Below are 23,101 nucleotides of genomic sequence, written 5' to 3' on the forward strand. Positions count from 1 at the left end.
AGGGAGTCCGATGACTCTTCGTCAAAGCTGGATAAATAAGATGCATGCCAAACTTGGTCACTTACTGAAATATAAAGTGCCGGGTGCCTCGCCAGTTCAATGGGTTGGTTCGCCCTGATGCTGGGCTCATTATGAGGTCTGAGGGAATTGTTATGGTGATATTTAAAGCTGTCAGATTTTTCTTCCTTGTGCCTCCATGGCATGGTGAAAATAATAATGTGACAAAGAAGCCGGAAGAAATTATATAAAATAGGTTCAATGGCCTTAAATTAGGTCTGCGTGAAGGCACATCACTATTTCTAGCCAATGTGGAGATGTTTGGCCCATTCTCACCACCTATTAAAGGGCGGCACGGTAGCACAGTGGTTTGCACTATTGCTTTACAGCGCCAGGGTCCCAGGTTCGATTCCCGGCTTGGGTCACTGTCTGTGTGGAGTCCGCACTTTCTCCCCGTGTCTGCGTGGGTTTCCTCCGGGTGCTCCGTTTCCTCCCACAAGTCCCGAAAGACATGCTTGTTAGTTGAATTGGACATTCTGAATTCTCCCTCAGTGTACCCGAACAGGTGCTGGAATGTGGCGACTTTCACAGCAAATTCATTGCAGTGTTAATGTAAGCCTACTTGTGACACGAATAAAGATTATTATTAGGCTGCAGGCGAATTGGGATTGATTATGCCTAACCCCACTCACTGCATTTTGCTGGAGACAGCATGCTGCTTTTATCAGGAAAAGGTAGTGCAGGAACTCCCTCACTAACAACACTGCGGAATGTAGCTCCCTCGCTACACCACACAAAGTGCAGCGATACAAGAAGGTGGCTTGCCACTACCTTGTCACAGGCAAGTAGAGGCATGCAATAGAAATGCTGTTCAGCCTTGGTCAGGAGTTCTGTTTGCTCTAGTTTTTAGAGGCAATGAGCATCTCCCACAAGAAAGGATCTAACCACCGCCCCTTGACATTCAATGGCATTACCAGTGCTGAATCCCCACAATCAATATCCTGGGGATTACCATTGATGAGAAACTGAACTGGACTAGCCATATTAATACTGTGGCAGGGCAGGCCAAAGGCTAGGAATCCTGGGGCGAGTAACTCACCTCCTGACCCCACAAAGCCTGTCCGCAATCCACAAGGCTCATGTTAGGAGTGTAGTGGAATACTCTCCACTTGCCTAGATGAGTGCAGCTCCAACAACTCTCAAGAAGCTCAACACCATCCAGAACAAAGCAACCCGCTTGATTGTTCCCTCTTCCACAAACATTCCAAAATGCACTGCAGTAACTCACCAAGGTTCCTTAGACAGCACTTCCAAACCCATGACCACTATCTGGCGTTTCAGCTTCAAAAAATGAATTAAAAATGACTTCATTTTACAACCTAGCAGACTTAATATAGAGTTCACCAATTTCGGATCATGACTACATTTTCCACTTCTTTGGACCGCAGTTTCTGGTTTGTAGCGCACAAAGACTCCGTGAGACGAATAGAGTGAAGTCGATGAGGCTTTATTAAGCATGTCTGGTCCCCCGCAGCTCGATAGTAGAATGGCCTGCGGGGGAGGACTCCGGCTTCTTATACTCCGCCTTCAGGGCGGAGCTAGAGATCAACGGCCAAACAGGACCCGGGATCTGTCAGCCAATGACATTAGGGCTTCCAGTCCCACATGACCCCTAATACATACTACCACATTCACCCCTTGTTCAAAAATGAACCCGGCGGGGTGATGCTTCGTATGGTGGTAAGGGTTTACAGGGCTGGTCCTGGGAGGAAAACATTCACATGGCAATACAGTATTGTACAATTTTGTCCTGTTTCAACTATTTACAGAAGGTATCGGGAGAAAAGCAAAATGTTCTTGTGAAAAGTCCATATATTGATTGAGATCGACGCCATGAGTCGGTCGGGCGGTCTGGTCGTCTGTGTCGATCGCCTCGGCCCCGGTGGTGGTGGTGGTGCTTGTACCGGTGTTGTCGTCTCCGGGAGCCTTACGGTTTCGGCTTGGGCTTTATTCTTGGTCGGGCCTGAGGGGAGGGGAACCGGTCCTCCTGGGAAGGGGGCGGTCGCGGGGTGCGGCGGTGGCTGGAAGGGGGGGGGGGTTGGGTGAATGGTGTCGGGGGGGTGTGTGTGTTGCCGGCGGGCGCCAGATCCCGCAGGGAGACCGTGTCCTGTCGGCCGTCGGGGTACTCCACGTAAGCGTACTGCGGGTTCGCGTGGAGGAGGTGAACCCTTTCGACCAACGGGTCCGCCTTGTGTGCCCGCACATGCTTTTGGAGCAAGATGGGTCCTGGGGCCGCCAGCCAGGTCGGCAGCGACGTTCCAGAGGAGGACCTCCTAGGGAAGACAAGGAGACGCTTATGAGGCGTTTGATTAGTGCTCGTACATAATAGCGACCGGATGGAATGGAGAGCGTCCGGGAGGACCTCCTGCCACCGTGAAACTGGGAGGTCCCTGGACCGTAGGGCCAGTAGGACGGTCTTCCAGACCGTGCCGTTCTCCCTCTCTACTTGCCCGTTCCCCCGGGGGTTGTAGCTGGTCGTCCTGCTTGAGGCTATGCCCTTGCTGAGCAGGAACTGGCGCAGCTCGTCACTCATGAAAGAGGACCCCCTGTCGCTGTGGACGTATGCGGGGCAACCGAACAGTGTGAAAATGGTGTTCAGGGCTTTAATGACTGTGGCCGCGGTCATGTCAGAGCAGGGAATGGCGAATGGGAAGCGGGAGTATTCGTCCACCACATTAAGAAAGTATGTGTTGCGGTCGGTGGAGGGGAGGGGCCCTTTGAAATCGAGACTGAGGCGTTCAAAGGGGCGGGAAGCCTTAATCAGGTGCGCATCATCCGGCCTGAAAAAATGCGGTTTGCATTCCGCGCAGATGTGGCAGTCCCTTGTGACTGTACGGACCTCCTCTAAAGAGTATGGGAGATTGCGGGACTTGATAAAGTGGAAAAACCGAGTGACCCCCGGGTGGCAGAGGTCCTCGTGGAGGGTTTGGAGGCGGTTAATTTGTGCGTTGGCACATGTGCCGCGGGATAGGGCATCGGACGGCTCGTTCAGCTTTCCGGGACGATACAAAATCTCGTAGTTGAAGGTGGAGAGCTCGATCCTCCACCTTAAGATCTTGTCGTTTTTGATTTTGCCCCACAGTGCATTATCGAACATGAAGGCTACCGACCGTTGGTCGGTGAGGAGAGTGAATCTCCTGCCGGCCAGGTAATGCCTCCAATGTCGCACAGCTTCCACTATGGCTTGGGCTTCCTTTTCCACTGAGGAGTGGCGGATTTCTGCGGCGTGGAGGGTCCGGGAGAAAAAGGCCACGGGTCTGCCCGCTTGGTTAAGGGTGGCCACTAGAGCTACGTCGGAGGCGTCGCTCTCGACCTGGAAGGGGAAGGACTCGTCGATGGCGCACATCGTGGCCTTTGCGATATCCGCTTTGATGCGGCTGAAGGCCTGGCAAGCCTCTGTCGACAGAGGGAAGGTCGTGGTCTGTATTAGGGGGCGGGCCTTGTCTGCGTACTGGGGGACCCACTGGGCGTAGTATGAAAAAAACCCCAGGCAGCGTTTCAGGGCTTTTGGGCAGTGCGGGAGGGGAAATTCCATGAGGGCGCGCATACTTTCGAGGTCGGGGCCTATTATCCCATTGCGCACTACGTAGCCCAGAATGGCTAGCCGGTTGGTGCTAAAAACGCACTTGTCCTCGTTGTACGTGAGGTTCAAGGCTTTGGCGGTCTGGAGGAATTTTTGGAGGTTGGCGTCGTGGTCCTGCTGGTCGTGGCCGCAGATGGTTACATTGTCGAGATATGGGAACGTGGCCCGCAACCCATGTTGATCATCGATTCGGTCCATCTCCCGCTGGAAGACCGAGACCCCGTTTGTGACGCCAAATGGGACCCTTAGGAAATGGTATAATCGCCCGTCTGCCTCGAAGGCTGTGTACTTGCGGTCACTTGGGCGGATGGGGAGCTGATGGTAGGCGGACTTGAAGTCCACGGTGGAGAAGACTTTATATTGGGCAATCCGATTGACCATGTCGGATATGCGGGGGAGAGGGTACGCGTCTAGTTGTGTGTACCTGTTGATGGTCTGGCTATAGTCTATGACCATCCTTTGTTTCTCCCCTGTCTTTACTACTACCACCTGTGCTCTCCAGGGACTATTGCTGGCCTGGATTATGCCTTCCTTTAGTAGCCGCTGGACTTCGGATCGAATGAAGGTCCGGTCCTGGGCGCTGTACCATCTGCTCCTAGTGGCGACGGGTTTGCAATCCGGGGTGAGGTTCGCAAACAAGGACGGGGGTTGCACCTTGAGGGTTGCGAGGCCGCAGATAGTGAGTGGGGGTATTGGGCGGCCGAATTTGAACGTAAGGCTCTGTAGATTGCACTGGAAATCTAATCCCAGTAAAGCGGGGGCGCAGAGTTGGGGAAGGACGTTTAGTTTGTAGTTTTTGAACTCCCTCCCCTGCACCGTTAGGGTAACTATGCAGAAACCTTGGATCTGTACGGAGTGGGATCCTGCAGCTAGGGAAATCTTTTGTACGCTGGGATGGGTGGTCAAGGAACAGCGTCTTACCGTGTCGGGGTGGATAAAGCTCTCCGTGCGCCCGGAGTCGACTAGGCATGGTGACTCGTGGCCGTTTATTAGCACCGTTGTCGTCGTCGTCTGGAGTGTCCGGGGCCGAGCTTGATCGAGCGTAATTGAAGCGAGACGTGGTTTTAGTAGTGGAGTGGGGTCCGTTGTTGCCGTCCAAGATGGCGTCGGGGATGAACAAAATGGCTGCCCCCATACATCGCACATGGCTGGGGGGTCACAAGATGGCGGCGGGGGTGGACAAAATGGCCACCCCCACGCGTCGTACAGGTCTGGGGTGGTCCAAGATGGCGGCGCCCTTCCTCCCCTCGTGGTGGCCGGGACCCAAAATGGCGGCGTCTGCGGGTCGCACATGGGGCGCTGGGGGGGGTTGGGGGGCGTTAGGACCGCGCGGGGCTCCCTCATCTCTGGGGACAGCGGTGGTCGGGACCCAAGTTGGTAGCGCCGGCGGGTCAGACGTGGGGCGGGTGGGGGGGTTTGGGGGGCGTTAGAGACGCGCAGAACTCCCTCTTCTCCGGGGAGGACGGTGGTCGGCACCCAAAGTGGAAGCGCCGGCGGGTCATACGTGGGGACGGGGGGGGGGGGGGTTGGGGAGCGTAAGCGGCGTGCAGGGCTCCCTGTTCTCCCGGGACCGCGGTGGTCGAGACCCAGAGCAGCTGCGCCTGCGGGTCGTACATGGGGCGCTGGGGGGGTTGGGGAGCGTAAACGGCTTGCAGGGCTCCCTGTTCTCCCGGGACAGCGGCGACCTCGCGGGACAGGCACACAACCGCAAAATGGCCATTTTTCCCGCAGCTCTTGCAGGTTGCTGCGCGGGCCGGGCAGCGCTGCCGGGGGTGTTTCGCCTGGCCGCAGAAATAGCAGCGGGCACCCCCGGTGCGACTTGGCGTTTGGACCACGCAAGCCTGTGGGGTGTCCGGGGGGGGGGGGTGTGGGTTTGTCGCGACGGGTACCTACGGAGCCCAATGGGCTGCCGCGCGGTCGGGGCCGTAGGTGCGGGTATTACGCGCGGCCACGTCTTGGGAGGCTGCTAGGGCCCGGGCCTCTGAGAGTCCTAGCGACTCTCTTTCTAGAAGTCTTTGGCGGATTTGGGAGGAATTCATACCTGCCACAAAAGCATCGCGCATTAACATGTCTGCGTGTTCATTTGCGTTCACCGAAGGGCAGCTGCAGGCTCGTCCCAAAATCAGCAGCGCGGCGTAGAATTCATCCATCGATTCTCCGGGACCTTGCCGTCTCGTCGCGAGCTGGTAGCGAGTGTAGATTTGGTTAACTGGGCGGACATAGAGACTTTTCAGTGCTGCGAATGCCGTCTGGAAATCCTCCGCGTCTTCGATGAGGGAGAAAATCTCCGTGCTCACCCTCGAGTGCAGGACCTGTAGTTTTTGGTCTTCTGTGACCTGGCCGGTGGCCGTTCTGAGGTAGGCCTCGAAACAAGTCTGCCAGTGCTTGAAGGCTGCTGCCGCGTTCACTGCGTGGGGGCTGATCCTCAGGCATTCCGGGATGATCCTGAGCTCCATAGTCCTTTTTAGGCACGCTTAATAAATTGTAGCGCACAAAGACTCCGTGAGACGAATAGAGTGAAGTCGATGAGGCTTTATTAAGCGTGTCTGTTCCCCCGCAGCTCGATAGTAGAATGGCCTGCGGGGGAGGACTCCGGCTTCTTATACTCCGCCTTCAGGGCGGAGCTAGAGGTCAACGGCCAACCAGGACCCGGGATCTGTCAGCCAATGACATTAGGGCTTCCAGTCCCACAGGACCCCTATATATGGCGTTCACCAATTTCAGATCATGACTACATTTTCCACTTCTTTGGACCGCAGTTTCTGGTTATGATTTACTATTGCCATTTATACTTCCTCTGGATTCACTCTTTGGTTCACCCCTTCGTCCCATTACCACTGTTACAACGAGCACGAGACCTATGAGCTTGGAGCAATCAGTGTCCCCGTGAGCCTTGCTGAATACAAGCTCCCTCTCAAGGGGGTGTGGTCCCTAGATCATTCATGATTAACATCTGTAGAACGTCGGCCAGCTATGGAATTGACAGAGCAGACCCAGCTGGGTCTATATATTGTAAATATAACTACTTTGCCATAAACAAGTTTTCTTTCTGCTACCTGGGTTCAGGCTTGTTTGTGGTTACAAAACCCACTCCCTTTCCCACCAACACCCTTTCAGCCATTTAATTACTCCTGACTTCCACCCTTCACAGATGTTCCCTTTTGTTCCTGTACCCCACCTCCCCCTCACCACCACACTTCCCTCTGGTTGTCTTTGCTGAAGAAACTGTCACAGCTCTAACCTTTCCAGTTCTGATGAAGGGTCAATGATTTGAAACATTGGGGTTAAATTCTCCCCTCCCGATGCTGAGCAAGTTCGTCAAAGGATCAAAAATCAGAGGATGCAGGTTTAAAGAGATTTTGAAAAGGTGTAAATGTGATGTGAGAACAATGTTTTTCACACAGAGAGCGGTTTGGGTCTGGAACATACTCCCTGGAAGTGTGGTGGAGGCAGATTCAATTGAGGCACTCAAGAGGGCATTCAATGATTATTTGAATGGAAGCAATGCGCAGGGGCACGGGGGGAAAGGCAGGAGGATGGCACTAATGTTCGTTTGGATAGCGGGTGCAGACATGTTGGCCAAATGGCCTCCTTCTGCACTGTAACAATTCTGTGATTCTATGGAAGGCTGAAACTTGAGGCATGTGGGGCCACAGTTTCAAACTTGCCAGGCCATTCCCACTGGATGCCATTTTCCAAGTGGCAAGTGGTGAGTTTCATCCCAACGTGCATTTAAAGTGATATGGGGACCATCATTAAATGCTTGCAGAAAATCCAATTTTTCCTGAAGGTGGTATTCTCCTCAAGGTGGGTTACTGAAGGCTGTGTGAACCATGCCAGCTAAATCGGTTTGTGAACCTTGGCGGAAACCTCCTGTGGACGTGGGAACTTTTGGCAAGTAAGTTTAAAAGATCTTGCCAACATAGGCTGTAATATTTAGATGCTGTTTGAAAAGTTAAATATGTTTTTAATGCAGTAATTGATCATAGAGCTCTGCCCTTAAAAAGTAGGTTACCAATATATTGACCAGCACTGGGTAAGGATTCAGATGCTTTAGGGTTCTTTCTTCAATAGAGAAAGTGCTCTTCTGCATTTGACAGAATCAAATATTAATGGAATAGGGGATGTATGATTCGATTTTTACATTGATTTAAAAACTTGACATCTGTTGAGATTTTGAATCACTCTTCCAGTGTCCACAAGATACATTACTCATGAATTATATAATAACACTGGCAAGTGTTTAACACACTCATCAAACTGTCAAAATATATAATCATCCATTAAAAATCCCCTTGAAAAGAATGTTCATAAAACTGTCAATCAAACACACCCATTTATACAGGTCTCAAAAAACTTTCAATCCTCTTAACGGCTCATAAACTTGTCAAAATAAACAAAAATGTATTCAAACACTACTTCAAAGAAAGATAAACGCATTGAATGGTCATAAAACTATTAATCTAACAAAGTCCCCTTTCGCATCAACTCAGTTTGAGGTAAATATGTAAACATGTTCTGAATATAAAGCTGGTCGTTCAATACCTCGATGATACTTAATTTGTTCTAAAGCCCTTTCAGGCTTCTTAAGCGAGTAAAAGGATGAATGTGAATGTATGTCTTTTTTCTTTACATGAACAAATTAGTGTGTGTGGGTTATTTACATCAAAGAGAGCATCATGTAGTCTATGTTCGCAAAATTGGTCAGGGATCGAGAATGGATATGGGTACTGCAATGTGTAATTAAACCTCCTCTGTTTTTTGTGATGTAGACAGCACACATATTTGGTGCTGCTTGTGCTGTCCCCTTCACAGCTCCATAAACAACCCCTACAGAGCTGTGTTTCAGACCTCAGACAAGCATTCAAAATGAGTTTCCATGACTATGACAAGGCCAAAAAGAAACCTTTAAAGTTGGCTGAACAAATGGCTGCCCTCTCAATCAAAGAAGTCAGACATCTGTTTTGCAAGGGGTTGAAGAACCATGTGGAGGGCTGAGCTGATGTCCCAGAAAATGCATGTGGACCTGATAACCTGCATGCATTTGCATCCATCCACCTGTGTTGTTGTCTCAGGCTAGCTTTGGGTGATGGCAACCCCGTTATCAACCTGAAGTGCCTCCTTGAGTAAACTTTGCATGAGCGAGTTGACTTTCAGAAGTTAGTCATAGAGTCATACATGTTTACAGCATGGAAACAGGCCCTTCGGCCCAGCTTGTCCATGCCGCCCAGTTTCGGGAACTCGACGTCTGGAAATGCCTTAACTTACGATTCCTGGCCTTGAGGAGAAAATCCAACCTATTAGCATCTGTTTCCCTGCACAGATGCTGTTTGATCTGCCGAATATCCACAGTATTTTGTGTTTTTGTACAAATTAATTGCATCTGTTTATGCTGGAACTATGCAAACAGGTGTGACCAGTACTTAAGCAAAGTGCAATCACCACAAATCAAGGGCAGGTTGCTTTAGTGATGAGTGTCATGATGATATTCAAACACACATCACAACACACACATCACGATAGACAGACCAACAGACCAATTAGCACACATAACACGACAGCCAATCACAGACAAGAGCAGACACAGTATAAGACAAGAAACACGACACCTGCTGGCCAGTCCATCTGGAGACAGGACAAGGCCAGGACCTCATTAACAAGACACTCACACAGTCACCACGTGCTGAGTACCAAGACAGATGTGTAAATAACTAGTTGGAATAAAACTGCGTTGTACCAATCGCAACCGTGTTGGTTCATCTGTACCTCAGAGCACCCAACACCACAATGAGCATTTCAGGATCTTTTTGAATTGAGTGACCAGCTTCATACTAAGATGATGGTGGGTTCCAGGTGCACTCCAGAGACCAGAACACAACATTTTGGGTGACACATTGATGCAGTGCTGAAGGAGTTTTGGGATGAAATGTTGAAATGAGGCACGGTCTGGCCTCTTAGTAAAGATCCTAAGATGCCATTTCAGAAAGAGCAGCGGAATTCTCTCCCTTATGCCCTGGTTAATATTCATGCCTCAAACTAAATTTATTGAGAAAAAGAGATCTGGTCATTGCTGTTTGAGGAAATTGCTGTGGGTAATTTAGCTGTGTATTGTATATTACAACAATCAAAACACTTCAACAGAACTTCATTGGCTCCACAACACTTTCAGATGTCTTAAGGTCGTGAAAGGTGGAATGTTAATTTAAATCTTTCTTCGTTACATGAAGAAATTAGTGTGTGTAGATTAGTTATACCCAAAAGAGTAACATGTAAAATCTGATTGCAACATTGGTCAATGGTCAAAAGCAGGTGTGGGTATCGCAATGTGAAATTAAGTATCTCCCGCTATTTTGTGAAGTGTTGCTGGTTGATTTGAATGATGGCTGCGTCCAGACATCATTAAATGTACCTCTGAATGGATACAAACTTCAGCAGGGATCCCAAGTATGTGACGCTTACACTACTTAAAGCTTGCCTACACCAATGAAAGCCATCTACAGCTCTCAACGAGGATCTGTATTCTGGCTGGCAAGATACTGAAACTGATTGCAGAAGAGGATGTAAGCAGTAACACAGATTAATGACACAAGAGGAGAGCAGCATGCTCCAAGGTTGAACTAGCCATCAGCAGTATTGGAAGTTGTAGGAGAGAGGTCTTCTATCCATAAGTGGCCATGATTCTCTTCAAACTGCTCAAAGATAATGGGAATAGAAAGCTGCGGTGATCAATGCCAGGCTTTCAGTCCCAAGAACCTGGATGCTGTGCCTCAAAAAGTTCAATGATCTCACACGAGTGGTCAAGGTCAATGAATGCATCTCTAATGCCATTTCTTAAAGCTGCACCAGCAGCCTCACACTTGGCTCAATACATCAGACATCCACCTCTCACCCACCAACAATCTTTATCAGTCCCAACACAGCTGTGACATTCATGTGCTTCACCTCACTCTCACACACGTGGCACTGCCACCGGCCTCACAACAACTTCTCACAGCTTTCACATGCTGCTCTCTCTCTCATTCAGGACACTGTGTCACATGACTGGAGGCAGCGACCACCGGCGGGGGAACGGGCATGGCTTTATTTAATCTTTCATGGGATGTGGGCCTCACTGGCAAGACCAGCATTTGTTGCCCATCCCTATTTGCCCTTGCACTGAGTGGCTTGCCACACCATTTCAGAGGGCAGTTGAGAGTCAACCACATCACTGTAGGTCTGGAATCACGTGTAGGCCAGGTCGGGGAAGGATGGAAGATTTCCTTCCCTAAATGACATGAGTGAACGGGGTGGGATTTTACAGAAGTTGACAATGGTCTCCATTACTGAGAGGAAACTTTTCAATATCAGATCAGTACTCGAATCCAAATCCCAACACAACAGCGGCCTATCCTAATGGAGGAAGTGGTGGTCAGTATTATTGGCGTGGCCATTGCTGAAGCCATGACCAGCAGCAGGCTGCACCAATCGAAGGTGATGGTATCCTTATGTATAATCCTCTTTGATAGGTCCTACTTCCCCCTCATACTGCATGGTCTGCTAATGAAACCTAATGGGTCGCATTTAACTATCGCAATTCTTCTTGATTTACAAGAATGATTTTCCTCTCCCCCCCCCCCTCCCCCTTGTCGTGTTGGGTGTTCCGGTACAACTCTGTTTTATTATTCTGTGCAATAATAACTATTAACTTCTGGCTGTGGTTCGTGCTTCACCAGCTAACCTGTGGACCCAGCCCGAGCACTATCTTAGTGAGGCACTCAGCACATGGTCTATGTCTGAGTGGCACGCTGTGAGCTCTGTGCTCTGAGCTATCTCCTGGTAGAATGAACGGGAACTGTGGTGTTCCCTGTTTTATAGTGCGTGTGCTCTCACTGGTGATTGGCTGTATTGTTGTGTGTGTGTTGGTTGGTCCATCTACCTGTCCATCAGTGTGTGTGTGTGATTGCCCCATGATATGTTAATATGGATATCATGACACCCCCTCCACCCCTCAACCCCCATCGCCCAACCCAATATTATCCTTGTGCTGCCTTTCTTTAAGGTACCCAAGAACGGCAGCCTGGCAAGGAATGGGGGGGGAAAAGCAGTGGGAAGAGCAGTAAGACTGTGATGAAGAAGGCACTCAATCTCAGACTCGGACAGTGGCACAGTCCTTCCACTGGAAGAGAGTTTAGATGGGGTATCTGAAAGGTACTGGGCACAGATGGCCTACAGACAAGGCTGGGGACAAGGGTGGAGAGCGTACTAGTTTGTTCAGGGGAGAAACTGCACTGAGGTTCGGCACAGAGGAGCTCATATGGGAGTTTTATAAAAAGGCAAATGCAAATGCACAGTAAAATGCTTGATGCATAGCCTGGCCTGCCACAAAGCCTGTAGTCAATGTTAAGGAGCATGTTCACCTTTGAGTGGTGTAGAGACAGTGTTTAGCTGATGCATTGAACTCTCAAATAGTATTGCTGGCATCAAATCAGTATTACCTCACATTAATGCCCTCACGTAAATAATGTCCAGTGTGGCTAGCACCAGAAGAGCGCCCGCGCAGCAACTACCATTTTGGACACTAAATGGCACCTTCAGTGCCCCTTGAAAAACCCAGGCTATATAGAGCCCAATTTCCTGGCCTATAGTTTGAAAGAAAATGGCTGCCAAAAACCATGGGATGGCAGCACTAAACTGCCTGAATGATTTTGTGATAATTAGAGGCCAGACCAGAGGAACAAAGGACTGAATTTTCTCGAGTGAGTTGCAATCCTCATGTCGGCCTCAGTTCCGGGATGTGGCCACTCGTGACGTTCACTCTTCCTGGAGGCGAACGATTAAAAATGGACGTCGGCCGGGTTGCAAAATTGGGGAGTCTGTTCAGCTGGCCTGTGGTTCGAGCCACTGGCCACCTTCGCAGTGTGGGTGCCAGTGCACTGCCAGTGGCGGTGACGCGGTCGGGCCGCTTACAGCAGGAGGACTGTTGCAGCAGGGGTCACGTATATGGAGACTTGAGCCTCGTTGGAATGGCTGCAATGCACCCCTTCTGCCTTTGGGAGACCTGCGAATGACCACTGGCAAATTATTAAATGATCTCAAATCGTTTCCAGCTCAGGCTCCCCAATATGAAGCCTCCCCCACCCCCCCCCCCCCCACCCAATATCCCCCCACCCCCCGCAACCCACTCTGCTGCATTGCCGGGTTTGTAAGACAACGGGAAGGCTGCTGCCAATGGTGAGTGGGAAGCGGTCACCGCCGGGAGACAGGCTCCGGGAAAAGAGCACAGGAACATCTTGCGGAGTTGGCCTGATAATTCAATCAAAGCTTTCCCTCCTGCCCCACCTCCACACCCGCCTCTGCGGGGCTGGGAAAAATCAGCCCAGGCGGTCTGCTAATGATACCTAATCGGCCGCGTTTAACTATCGCAATTCTTCTTGTGAGAAGAAGGAAGATCATCGCCGATTTTTGGCGGCTAAAATGCCGGCCCAATTCCCCTTTTGATGCGGCAGCACTAGTGAAGCAACGGCACTTTCACAGAGTTGGGACATTCTTGCATCATCAGTGGCGTCAACACATTACAGGGCCCTTCTCAGAGATTATTTTTGCCAAATGACAGCAGTCAGCGATGGGGAAGTGGAAAAGTGGAAACAGCATTTCTAAATGCTGAACAAAATGTGTGTTTGAGGTATCTCGGGCTACCTCCAATGGAATGTCAGATTGTCCTTTCTTGTCGCAGTTGCAGCGAAAGTTCAAAAGTTAAAAAAAAAAGACTTACTGTCAGGCTTGTAGATTGGTAATGAAGTCAGAGTTAATTTAAGGCCTGGTTTGCCAGCCAGAAATCACACGTGCAGTCATAATTCGGAGCTAAAGATAAATGGCTGAATGTTGAGTGGGACAAACCTCCAAACGGGAACAGTGGGTGGTGATAGCAGCCATTTTGGATTGCAGCTGTCACTCGGGTTCATGCGAAAACCCAAATACCTCTTTGAAGAGGACGGCAGCCATCTTTTAATGGAGCACCGTCACCTCACACAGTTAGGTGTAAACCTGTGTTGGGTGAAATGGGGCTCAATTACGACCCATTGAAACACCAGCACTTCACAGAACATTCTCCGTGACCGATGGCCCTTGTGGGCTGGGCGTCCCTCTGAGGCAGCGGCAGGTTTCCCCACCTCCCCTCCCGCTCCCTACCCTCCCCCACCCACTGCCCCCATCGCCAGCCAACCCCCCCCCCCTCCACTGCTCTCTCCCACACCGCCGCCCACCTTCAACACATGCAGACGGTATCAGGGTGGGATTCTCCAGTCCCCCAGTGCGTGTCTCTCATCCACGTGCGGTTCGCTGGCGACGACGTTCTACCCACCCGCCGTTTGTCAATGGGAGTTCCCATGGAGACCAACCTACGCTGCCGTGCAACCCGCTGCTGGGAGTGCGCTACCAGCGGGAACAGTCAATCCCAATGACCAGGGAATTCTGGCCTAGTTCTTTAACCCGCTGGACAAATTAAAAAGGTCAAACAGAGGGAGATCAAACTCTCCGCCTCACAATCATGCAAAGCTCAGGTGATTAGAGGACATCCCAGGTAAATCAGCACAGGTAGAGGTTAACCTTTCAAATGCTCGGTAGACTGCGCTCATTACAAAAGCTACCTTTAAATTATTAATGTGACAACCAGTGTTAGTGCAGTTACATCAATCAGTACGCTACTTCAGTCAGAGTGCTCCCTCCCAATTACATTGAAAAATAATGCTGCCATGTTCCAGTAAATGTTAAAAGTTTACAGAACAAAAAGTAAGCGTTAAGGAGAACTTCTATAATTTAACTCTTACCTGATTTGTCTTTGCTGATGTTGATTCCTCTTAGATTAAAACATAGATTTAAAACTGGAGATTTTCAGGCCTGCGAATAGTGCCGGCCCCCTGGAATAATGACTTCCTTTGGCGTGTGATGAAGAAAATGGCTTGGCTGGAAGGGGAAGGAGTGATAGACTTGAGTTAACTGTTCTTCAAACCCTATGGGTCTACAAACATCAAATTAACCATTCAGAAAACCCTTTGCTGGTTGCTGTGACAACCCGGCAGTTTCGAATGTATCTTTCATTTTTACAGCCTGACTTTTGTTTCACTTCAGTAGCACACAGGTTTTGCGGGAGATCATAAAACGTACCAACCACTTATAGCGGCACCCACGATTATCAAGCACGTAAAAGATTGGAAACCTAAAATAAATGCCAATGGATTTGCATTAAAATTCCAACTTCTCAACTTTTACTTTTTAAACCAACTTGATCATACCACACCATTTAAACCAATCAAGGGGCACGTTGCATGTGACCTTATTGCTAATCTGATTGTTGCATCTGGTCTTGCAAGAAAAACCCCCCAACAGTTCTTCCTGGAATATGGGCAGTGGTTTCTACCCGCAGTCTCCTAAGCTGTTTCCTCTGTCAAGCTGCTCAGTCTGTTGTTGCAAGATAAGGTTGTGCAAAAAAGGAACGGACGCTGTCCTTATCTAGCCCCATCTCTTCATGCAGATACAGCAAATACACCCTGCACAGCAGGTGCCAAAGTGCAAACACACTACCACAAATGTGAGGAAGTGATATGAAAACATTGAGAGCCAATTAAACACATGTGCGCATTCACCGACGCTCAAACACACACATTCACAGATATATATATATATATACACACACACATACACACACTCACATACACACACACATACACAGACACACATATACACACACATGCACAGACTCATATACACACACACACATACATTCACAGACACATATATAATTGGACATTCTGAATTCTCCATCAGTGTACATGAACAGGTGCCGGAGTGTGGCGACTAGGGGATTTTCACAGTAACTTCATTGCAGTGTTAATGTAAGCTCACTTGTGACAATAAAGGTTTTTATTATTATTATGTCATGATATTCAAACACACATCACAACACACACATCATGATAGACAGACCAACAGACCAATTAGCACACATAACACGACAGCCAATATAAGACAAGAAACACAACACCTGCTGGCCAGTCCATCTGGAGACAGGACAAGGCCAGGACCTCATTAACAAGACACTCACACAGTCACCACGTGCTGAGTACCAAGTCAGATGTGTAAATAACTAGTTGGAATAAAACTGCGTTGTACCAATCGCAACCGTGTTGGTTCGTCTGTACCTCAGAGCACCCAACACCACATGGTACCAGTGAGTGAATCGATACTTACCGGCAAATCTGCCATCCTGAGCCATGGACACCCACAACAAACCGCAGCCGTTGCATGTCGCTGGGAACCTGGGCACCAATTGGAAGCTCTTCAAGCAGCGATTCGAACTGTTCATGCGAGCCAACGAAAAACAGGGCGCCTCGGATGAAACAAAGATTGCCATGTTCCTCACTACCGCAGGTCAGCACGCCATCGATGTATACAACTCCTTGGTGTTCGCGGAAGGCGATAACAAATCTAAATATGACACGGTCCTCCTCAAGCTCGACCAGCACTTCAACGTTGAGGTCAATGAAAGCTTTGAGAGGTATATCTTTCAGCAGCGCCTACAAGGTAAGGATGAGCTCTTTCAGCCCTTCCTAACGCACCTCCGCATACCCGCGCAGTCCTGCGGTTACTGCAGCACCTCAGAGTCCATGATCCGGGACCAGATCGTTTTTGGCGTTGCCTCCAGTGGCCTACGCCAGCAGCTTCTAAAAATTAAAGGCCTGACCTTAGCATCTGCAGTTGAAGCCTGTGTCCTGCATGAAAATGCGACCAGCCGCTATGCCCAATTTCAGGCGACCGAATCGGCACGGAGGAGGTCCCAAGCGATCTAATCGGCAAGCCAGGCCGCCCACAAGGCCGAACGCATCCAGGCAATCGAGTCTCTCCTGGCCCGCGGCCCGGACGAGGGCGGCCGTTTCGCTCGCTTTTTGAGGCCTCCCGCGTTTGCGCGTGCCAAAACCTACGGCAAAACTGAGGGACGTGCTGCGCAGGGGCGCCCGACGCAAGACCGAACTGCGCATGCGCAGTGGCTTAACGAACGCCATGACGTCATGACGTGCGGCAACTGTGGAGCTGCACATTTAAAAGGGCAATGTCCTGCAAAAACCCGACAATGCCTACGCTGTGGCCAGATGGGCCACTACGCTGCCTACTGTCGAGCGGCTCAACCTGTGGATCTTCCACATCTCCGACAACCTCGCAGACACGTGTGGACCATCCAGCCTCCACATAACGACATCCAAACCGACGACACAGATGACCAAGACGCCTTCCGGGTTGCGGTCATTGATGTGAACTGGGTCAACACCATCAATCCGGCCGATGAATGGAGTGCCACCCTGACGGTCAACCGATCGCCGATCACTTTCCGCCTGGACACTGGCGCCTCCGCCAACCTCATAGCATGGCCAGCATTCTATGCCATGAAGGTCAGACCACCAATCCAGCCATCCCGGTGCAAGATGGTCGACTACAACGGGAACGTTATCCCGGCCATGGGATCCTGCCAGCCCCAGGTGACACAAAAAACACACACGGCCACACTCTCGTTCGAGATAGTTGGCTCATCGAAGGACTCCCTGCTGGGCGCACAGGCATGTAAGGCTCTCCGCCTTGTGCAACAAATTATCTTTCTCTCTCCAGACGGCACGTCTGACTTCCCAGATGCAGAGTTCAATGCACAGCTCCAATCGCTCCTCGCCCACAACCAGGAGGCATTCGAAGGCATGGGAACACTGCCATACACCTACCGGATTCGCCTCAAACCGGACGCCATCCCGGTCGTTCACGCACCTCACAGGGTTCCTGCGCCACTTAAAGACCGCCTCAAGCTGCAGCTGCAGGATCTCTAGGACCAAGGGGTCCTATCCAGAGTCACGGAGCCCACGCCATGGGTCAGCTCCATGGTGTGTGTCAAGAAGCCCTCTGGCGAGCTCCGCATCCGCAAAGACCTCAATAATAACATTATGCGGGAACATTATCCCATACCCAAACGGGAGGAGATCACCAGTGAAATGGCCCAAGCGAAGATATTCACGAAACTGGATGCTTCTAAAGGATTTTGGAAGATCCAACTGGACCCATCCAGTCGAAAGCTATGTACCTTCAACGCCCCTTTCGGCAGATTCTGCTACAACCGGATGCCATTTGGCATCATCTCGGCATCCGAGGTCTTCCACAGAATCATGGAGCAGATGATGGAAGGCATCGAAGGGGTGCGCGTATATGTGGACGATGTCATCATCTGGTCCACCACACCGCAGGAGCACATACATCGTCTCCAACGCGTTTTTGCCCACATACGGGAAAACGGCCTGCGCCTCAACCGAGCCAAGTGCGCCTTTGGCCAGACCGAATTGAAGTTCCTGCGGGACCATATCTCCCGGTCAGGGGTCCGTACGGATGCAGACAAGGTGAGCGCCATCACAGCCATGCCGCAGCCGGCCGACAAGAAGGCTGTCCTACGCTTCCTTGGAATGGTCAACTTCCTGGGGAAATTCATTCCCAACCTTGCTTCCCACACAACGACTCTGCGCCACCTCGTCAAAAAATCTACAGTTCCAGTGGCAACACACACACCAGCTGGAATGGGAGGAGCTCAAACACAAACTCACCACGGCACCAGTGTTGGCGTTCTTCGACACGTCTCGTCCCACCAAAATCTCAACTGATGCCAGCCAATCCGGCATTGGAGCAGTGCTCCTGCAGAGGGATGACACGGCATCATGGGCCCCAGTGGCCTATGCGTCGCGGGCCATGACCCCCACAGAGCAGCGCTACGCGCAAATCGAAAAAGAATGCCTGGGCTTGCTAACCGGTTTAGACAAGTTCCACGATAACGTCTATGGTCTTCCACGGTTCACGGTCGAAACTGACCACCGCCCCCTGGTCAGTATAATAAACCTGAACGAGATGACCCCTCGCCTCCAGCGCATCCTACTTAAACTCAGGAGGTACGACTTCCAACTGGTCTACACTCCAGGGAAGGACCTCATCGTGGCGGATGCCCTATCCAGAGCAGTGAGCACGCCGCCAGATGAGGAGGGGTTCGTATGTCAGGTCGAGGCACAGGTGGCCTTGACAGCGGCAAATCTGCCGGCTGACGACTCCAGTCTGGCCCGCATCCACCGAGAGACAGCGGCCGACCCCCTTTTACAGCGAGTGATGCGCCACATGACGGGAGGATGGCTCAAAGGGCAGTGCCCGCAGTTCTACAATGTACGAGACGACCTAGCCATCATTGATGGTGTCCTTCTGAAGCTGGACCGGATTGTGATTCCGCACAGTATGCGCCAGCTGGTTCTCGATCAAATACACGAAGGCCACTTGGGGGTCGAGAAGTGCAGACGGAGGGCCCGAGAGGCGGTATACTGGCCGGGCATCAGTGACGATATTACCAACATGGTGATCAACTGTACAACCTGCCAAAGGTTTCAGCCGGCACAACCTCCTGAGATGCTTCTGCCCCATGAGCTGGTGACGTCCCCCTGGGCGAAGGTGGGTGTCGACCTATTTCACGCGCTTGGCATGGACTATGTTATCATAGTGGACTACTTCTCCAATTACCCAGAAGTCATACGCCTGCACGATCTCACGTCGTCTGCTGTTATCAGGGCCTGCAAAGACACCTTTGCTCGCCACGGCATTCCGATGACTGTCATGTCGGACAATGGGCCCTGTTTTGCCAGCCATGAATGGTCGTCCTTTGCGGCCTTGTATGGCTTCACACACGTGACGTCCAGCCCTCTGCATCCCCAGTCCAATGGAAAGGCGGAGAAAGGCGTTCACATTGCCAAGCGGTTCCTCTGCAAGGCTGCTGCTGCCGGATCGGCCTTCTACCTTGCCCTGCTGGCCTATCGCTCGGCCCCACTAGCCACGGGTCTCTCGCCAGCACAGCTGCTGATGGGTTGCGCCCTCAGAACCACTGTGCCTTCCATCCTGGCACCAACAACAGACCATGCTCCGGTGCTGCATAGGATGTAACTGCAGCACGATCACCAGAAGAGATCATACGACACAAGGGCAACTGATCTTCCCTCCCTGGCCCCTGGAGACAACGTCCGCATTCACCTACCAGACGGTGGCTGGTCAGCACTTGCCGAAGTTCTCCGACGCGTGGCTCCCCGCTCGTTCCTGGTACGCATGCCGGATGGATCCGTGCGTAGGCGCAATCGCCGAGCCCTTCGCCTACTTCCACGCTCGCAACGGAACCATACGCAGACGCCGTGTCCTCCACTGGTTCCTGATAGCGACTTCGTGGAGCTGTCATATACCATGCCCCTTCTGTTGCCGCCCGTGGCCAGGCTCGCACCTCAGCCGGTGGTTCTTGACCCACCCTTGAGGCGGTCAACCCGAATTCATCGCCCACCTACTAGACTGGACTTATGAGACTGTTCACACGTCACATTTTAGCAACTACTGTATTGTAACATGTCACTGTTTTATCGTTCCAGGCCTCGTTTGATCGGTCCAAATTTCAACGTTCTTCTTCTTTTGTTATGGTACAACCTCGTTAGCATGTCACACCTGACATCGCCCCTTGTATATAGTTACGCCACATGTACATGCTGTAAATATCACGCACACACACCTTTAGCTGCACTCAGGACACATTTATATTTATAACCACGTAGGCACATAATCTTGTAAAAAAAGGGGGATGTCATGATAGTCAAACACACATCACAAAACACACATCATGATAGACAGACCAACAGACCAATTAGCACACATAACACGACAGCCAATCACAGACAAGAGCAGACACAGTATAAGACAAGAAACACGACACCTGCTGGCCAGTCCATCTGGAGACAGGACAAGGCCAGGACCTCATTAACAAGACACTCACACAGTCACCACGTGCTGAGTACCAAGTCAGATGTGTAAATAACTAGTTGGAATAAAACTGCGTTGTACCAATCGCAACCGTGTTGGTTCATCTGTACCTCAGAGCACCCAACACCACAATTATACACACACACATGCACAGACACATTTACACACATGCACACATACACACACACACATGCACAGACACACATATGCACAGACACACATACACACACATACACACACACACACATATAATTGGACATTCTGAATTCTCCATCAGTGTACCGAACAGGCGCCGGAATGTGGCGACTAGGGCATTTTCACAGTAACTTCATTGCAGTGTTAATGTAAGCCCATATGTGACAATAATAAAGATTATTATTATACACACACACATGCACAGACACACATACACACATGTGCACATACACACACACATATATACACACACATGCAGACACACACACACATACACACACACATGCACAGACACACACACACATACGCACACACATGCACAGACACACACACACATACACACATGCACAGACACACACACACATACACACACATGCACAGACGCACACACATACACACACACATGCACAGACACACCCACACACACACACACATATGCACACACATGCACAGACACACACACACACATGCAGACACACACACACTCATACATGCACATACACACACACATGAAAATGAAATGAAATGAAATGAAAATTGCTTATTGTCACAAGTAGACTTCAAATGAAGTTACTGTGAAAAGCCCCTAGTCACCACATTCCGGCGCCTGTTCGGGGAGGCTGTTATGGGAATCGAACCGTGCTGCTGGCCTGCCTTGGTCTGCTTTCAAAGCCAGCGATTTAACCCTGTGCTAAACAGCCCCATACACACACACATGCACAGACACACACACACACACATGCACAAACACACATACGCACAGACACACACACACACACACATTCGCACACACATGCACAGACACACACACACGCATACACACACATGCACAGGCACACACACACACATGCACAGGCACACACACACATGCACAGGCACACACACACGCATACACACACATGCACAGGCACACACACACACATATGCACACACATGCACAGACACACACACATACACAGACACACACATACGCACACACATGCACAGACACACACACACACATAGACACACACATGCAGACACACACGCACACATACACACACATGCACAGACACACACACATACACACACACATGCACAGCCACATACACACATGTACAGACACACACACACAGACGCACACACATGCACAGGCACACACACACACATACGCACACATATGCACAGACACACACACTCACGCATACACGCACACATGCTCAGACACACGCATGCACACACACATGCACAGACACTCACACACACACATACGCACACACATGCACAGACACACACACACATACGCACACACATGCACAGACACACACACACACATAAATGTAAGCATTGCTCACAAGGAAGAGATCTGATTGAAGGGCTTGGTGAACGCCACAGCGCGCAATTGGGTTTATGTCACCCTATATTCTGGCTCAGTGGGAATCACTCTGAACTCTGAAGGAAAAAGTTGTGAGTTCAGAGTTCCTGAGGAGAAAACTCTAGATCCTTATGGAAGACCTGCTAATTAGCTCCTGTCCCTGCCTCCATCCACACAGCCGATTTATTCAATTTGCCATCAATTCCATGGGTTTCTACCTCAGCTAATTTGTCTCTTATGTGAGACTTTATCAAATGCCTTCTGGAGACCCATATGAATAATACCTGCAGACATTCCCCTGTCTACTAAGTTAGCCACCTCGCCAAAGAAACCTGATCAAGTTTGCCTGGCATGATCTGCCCTTTGCAAATCCAGACTGGCTCTCTCCGATTAGCTGATGTACAGCCACTCCTATCTTTAGTTAAGTACAGTAAGAAGTCTTACAACATCAGGTTAAAGCCCAACAGGTTTGTTTCAAACACGAGCTTCCGGAGCACTGCTCCTAAATTAGGTGAGTTTAGTTAAGGACTCCAGTAATTCCCAGACAGTGGATTTAAGGTGAACTGATCCATAATAGCCCGATTTCCCACCCTCGTCTTTCATACATGGGGGAGTGACATGCCCAATTTTCCAATCAGAAAGAATTTCACAAATTGAGAGAGCCATGGGAGAAAATAATTACGGCATCTTGAATGTTTGCATCTACTTCCTCTAAAAACCTGGTGTGGAAAAAACGGCATGATAGTTCTACCCTGAGTTTTTGCCAATATTGCTCATGAGAACAGATTATTGAGTCATTACCTCATTGCGATTGGTGGGATCTTGCTCTGTGCAAATTGGATTGCTGTGTTTCCTATATTCCAGCAGTGGCTACACTTCGAACAATACTTCACTGGTTGCAAAGAACTATAAAAATGCAAATCTTTCTTTCCTTCACATGTCAATCACTTGTGCAATGTTTCCCCCATCACATATATAAACAGGCTATGATTTAATGTTGCATGGAGACAGGGAATGTTTGGTTACATCAGTGTTACTCTTTTTAAAATTCATTCACGGGCATGGGAAGGTTGTAGTATTGT

At 50.2% G+C, this 23,101-nt stretch overlaps 1 protein-coding gene across 2 annotated transcripts in view; it reads right to left on the minus strand.

Annotated features, from left to right (window-relative positions):
* The window catches only part of mbnl1 (muscleblind-like splicing regulator 1), a 396,632-nt gene extending 382,043 nt beyond the window's left edge, over positions 1 to 14,589 (minus strand). Inside the window, exon 1 of one of the 2 annotated variants that reach the window (XM_072473809.1) lies at positions 14,446 to 14,589. The gene's annotated coding sequence lies outside the window, so the exon portion shown is untranslated. The remainder of the gene's footprint in view (positions 1 to 14,445) is intronic. The other variant, XM_072473821.1, reaches the window with a different exon arrangement.
* Positions 14,590 to 23,101: the final 8,512 nt, after the last annotated feature.

The sequence above is a fragment of the Scyliorhinus torazame genome, chromosome 14, assembly GCF_047496885.1.
Source record: "Scyliorhinus torazame isolate Kashiwa2021f chromosome 14, sScyTor2.1, whole genome shotgun sequence".
Lineage (NCBI taxonomy): Eukaryota > Metazoa > Chordata > Chondrichthyes > Carcharhiniformes > Scyliorhinidae > Scyliorhinus > Scyliorhinus torazame.